Consider the following 4,664-nt stretch of genomic DNA (forward strand, 5'->3'; position numbering starts at 1 on the left):
GCATCTGCAAAATTATATTTCAGTATAAACTCTCTGGTGTTTTCTAAGCTGTAGTTTCTGAAGGAAAAAAAAAAAAAGTGTTTCTAAACTTAATACATTTGTAGGACTCATCTCCAATATAAATTCCCTGATGTTGAACAAAGCTTGAGCAACTGCTTTAGGGTTTTCCTTCAGTACAAAATGTGTGCAATAAAATCTGTGATACAAGTAAATGTACTTTATAACCCTCTTTATATTTGTAATGCTTGTCTTCACAAAAAATACTCATTTTAAAGACATACTTTCTGAAAGTTTGACAGTAATTGCAATTTTAATGCTTTTATTAAAAGGAACCTTTTTATGTTGAGTTAGATGTGAGTAGGAATTAATGGGTTTTCCATATTCCTTCTATTTGTACAGTTTTTTTCAAGGATACTAGCTTTTCTGTGAAATAAGGTTTAAGAACTGATTAAAAGTTTTGCCACATTCTTCACACTTGTAGGAGTTTTGCCAGTATGAATTATCCTACCTACAATGAAGTGTGGCAACCATATAAAGGCGTTGACACATTTTATATATTTCTAGGGTTTCACACTAGTATAATTATTGTTATGTATAGAGAAGTTGGAGGTTCTGGTAAAAGCACTGTCACATTTTTTTAGCTTTGTAGATTTCCTCTTCAGTATGAATTATCGCCATGTCTCTTAAGAATTGAGAACTTGTGGCCAGGCATCATGACTCACGCCAGTAATCCCAGTATTTCAGGAGGCCAAGGCGGGTGCATCTCCTAAGGACAGGAGTTCAAGACCAGCCTGGCAAACATGATGAAATCACATCTCTACTAAAAATACAAAAGTTAGGTGGGCATGTTGGAGGACACCTGTAATCCTAGTTACTCAGGAAGCTGAGGCAGGAGAATGGCTTAAATCCAGGAGGCTGAGATTGCAGTGAGCCGAGATCATGGCATTGTACTCCAGCGTGGGTGATGAGCGTGAAACTTCATCTCAAAAAAAAAAAAAAAAAAAATTGAAAACTTGTTATAGGCTTTGCCACATTCCTCAAACTTGTACGATTTTTGTCCAGTGTGAATTATGTGTAAGAAGGGTTCAGAACTTCCTAAAAGCTTTGTCACATTCTTTGTATTTGTAGGGTTTATGTTTCATATAAATTCTCATATTTAGTAAAAGTTGATAGCTGGCTAAAGGCTTTCCCACATTCATCAAACTCACAGGGTTTCTCTCCAGTATGAATTATCATATGTCTAGTAAGGGCAGAGGTGTCCTTAAAGGCTTTGTCACATTTTCTTATTTGTTGGGTTTCTCTTCCACATGAATTATCTCATGTCTACTAAGGTGTGAGGATGAAATAAAGGCTTTGCCACATTTATCACACTTGTACAGTTTCCCTCCAATATGAATTTTCTTATGTATAAAAAGGATAGTGGGTTAAAAGCTTTGCCACATTCTTCACATTTATAGTTTCTCTCCAGTATGAATTACTTTATGTGTAGTAAGGGTAGAGGAGCACTTAAAGCCTTTGCCACATTCTTCACATTTGTAGGGTTTCTCTCCAGTATGAATTCTCTTATGTCTAGTAAGGATAAAGGAGCGCTTAAAAGCCTTACCACATCGTTCACATTTGTAGGGTTTCTCTCCAGTATGAATTCTCTTATGTGCAGTAAGGTGTGAGGACGAGTTGAAGGCTTTGCCACATTCTTCACACTTGTAGGGTTTCTCTCCAGTATGAATTATCTTGTGTGTAGTAAGGATAGAGAAGTACTTAAAGGCTTTGCCACATTCTTCACACTTGTAGGGTTTGCTCTCCAGTATAATATCTTATGTGTAGTAAGGCAAGAGGGAGTCACTTTAAGGCTTCGCCACATTCTTCAATTTGTTAGGTTTTTCTCCAGTATATTCTCTTATGTGTATAAGGTGTGAGGACCAGTTGAAGGCTTTGAACATTCTTCCACACTTGTAGGCGTTCTCTCAGTATGAATTATCTTGGTTAGTAAGGGGATAGAAGTACTAAAGGCCTTTGCCACATTCTTTACACACTTGTTAGGGTTTCTCTCCACTATGAATTATCTTATGTGTAGTAAGGTTAGAGGAGCGCTTAAAGGCCTTTCCACATTCTTCACATTTGTAGGGTTTCTCTCCACTATGAATTATCTTATGTGCAGTAAGGTATGAAAACCGGCTAAAGGCTTTGCCACAGTCTTCACATTTGTACCGTCTCTCTCCACTATGAATTATCTTATGTGTAGTAAGGTGTGAGGACCAGTTGAAGGCTTTGCCACATTCTTCACATTTGTAGGGTTTCTCTCCAGTATGAATTTTCTTATGTGTAGTAAGGGTTGAGGACTTGTTAAAAGTTTTGCCACATTCTATACATTTGAAAGGTTTTTTTCCAGTATGTCTTATCTTATGTCTGTTTGAATCTGAAAATTTACGAACGACTTTCCCATATCTATCACACTGAAATATTTTCCTTTGGGTAGTTGTCAAATATTGGTTAAGTCCATTATAACCTCTTTTGTGCACCTTACACTCATCCACACTTTCACAGCCTTTTTTAAACTGTAAATTGTCATGTCCACATTTTTCGTATCTTCTCAGTATCCCTTTATGGAAAGAATCTTTTATGTTCTGCTCTGGCCAAAGGTCTTGGGCAAAATGAGAACACAAAACTGAAAGAAACAACAAAAACACATTACTTCAATTGCTAGACTCAGATAAATATACTTTACAAATCTAACCTATAAAGCTATACAAACTACCTAAGCAAGATGACACAGCAAAATATCGCAAGCTGTAATTTCTTCCTGGACACGTAAATGTAACAAAAACATACTGCCCAAAATACATTTGTAAAAAATTTATAAGTCAGTTAAGTGCATGAAGGGCCCCAGGCGAGCACAATGCAAAGAATCACATAGAAGATAAAGAAAAGCCTGTTACTTACAACACAGCTCTTCCTGCTCTCCAGTATAACATTATGCCTTTAAAAGTAAATTCCCCGTCAGATGCAGTGGCTCATGCCCGTAATCCCAGCACTTTGGGAGGCTGACACGGGTGGATCATGAGAAATTCGCCCCCATGACCCAAACATGTCCCACCAGGTCCCACATCCAACACTGAGGATTTCTATTGCAGCATGAGGTTTGGACAACATGGACATCCAAACCATATTATAGACCAACTAGGCTTCACAGACACACACAAAACTCTCCAGTCAAAACCAAGATAATACACAATATTCCTATTTGCATCTAGTGTATTCTGTTAGGACACATACCAAGTTTTGTTAAATTAAAAATACTGACTGTGTGCCATGGCTCTTGGCTATAATCCTAATACTTTGGGAGATTGATTGGGGCCAAAAGTTTGAGACCAGTCTGGGCAACATAGTGAGATCCTAACACTACAAACAAGCAATTAGCCAGACATGGTAGTGCATGTCTACAGTCCTACCTACTCAAAATACTGAGGTGAAGGGGATCACTTGAGCCCCGGAGGCTGAGGCTACAGTGAGCCACAATTCTGCCACTGCACTGCAGCCTGGGTGACAGTAAGCTCTTGTCTCAAAAAACAACAACCACCAATTATTTTAAAAACACTAAAAGTATACACTGTGTTTTCTAACAAAAATTGAATGAAACTAGGAATTAAAAGCAAAAGTCAAACTGGAAAATTCAAAAATACATGAAAATGAAACATACTCTACAACATATTCTTGCTCAGAGGGCAAAAAATTTCATTTTTCAAAGATGTCAATACAACCTACAGTTAAAACCTACAGTAACATGGCCAGGCGCGGTGACTAATGCCTGTAATCCCAGCACTTTGGGAGGCTGGGGTGGTGGATCACGAGGTCAAGAGATTGAGACCATCTGGCTAACACAGTGAAACCCCGTCTCTACTAAAAATACAAAAAATTAGCCAGGCATGGTGGCGGGCGCCTGTAGTCCCAGCTACTTGGGAGGCTGAGGCAGGAGAATGGCGTGAACCTGGGAGGCGGAGCTTGCAGTGAGCCAAGATTACGTCACTGCACTCCAGCCTGGGTGACACAGTGAGACTCTGACTCAAAAAAAAAAAAAAAACCTACAGTAACATAAACGATGTGACACTGACACAAAGATAAACAGATGAAAGAACAGAATAGAGAGCTCAGAAATGAACCCTTCTTTATGATCAGATGATCTTCCACAAAGTTGCCATGCATACAAAATAGAGAGAAATAATCTCTTTTAAAAATGTTGAAAACAATATCAACACTGATAAAATAAAGTTGTTTATTTCCTTGAATGATACAATAATATATTTTATTTTATTTTTTTTTGAGACAGAGTCTCGCTCTGTCACCCAGGCTGTAATGCAGTGGGGCAATCTCAGCTCACTGCAAGCTCCGCCTCCCGGGATCACACCATTCTCCTGTCTCAGCCTCCCGAGTAGCTGGGACTACAGGTGCCCACCACCATGCCCATTTAATTTTTTGTATTTTTCGTAGAGACGGGGTTTCACCGTGTTAGCCAGGATGGTCTCGATCTCCTGACCTCATGACCCTCTGCCTCATCCTCCCAAAGTGCTGAGATTACAGGCATGAGCCACTGCAACCGGCCAATTACATATTTTAAATAAAATGCTTAAACATAAAAATACACAAATGGGGCCGGGCGCGGTGGCTCA

At 38.9% G+C, this 4,664-nt stretch overlaps 1 pseudogene; it reads right to left on the bottom strand.

Annotated features, from left to right (window-relative positions):
* Positions 1 to 982: 982 nt before the first annotated feature.
* LOC108544194 (zinc finger protein 737-like) overlaps positions 983 to 4,664 on the bottom strand; it is a 7,582-nt pseudogene continuing 3,900 nt past the window's right edge.

This window comes from Rhinopithecus bieti, unplaced genomic scaffold, assembly GCF_001698545.2.
Source record: "Rhinopithecus bieti isolate Rb0 unplaced genomic scaffold, ASM169854v2 scaffold_26712, whole genome shotgun sequence".
NCBI lineage: Eukaryota > Metazoa > Chordata > Mammalia > Primates > Cercopithecidae > Rhinopithecus > Rhinopithecus bieti.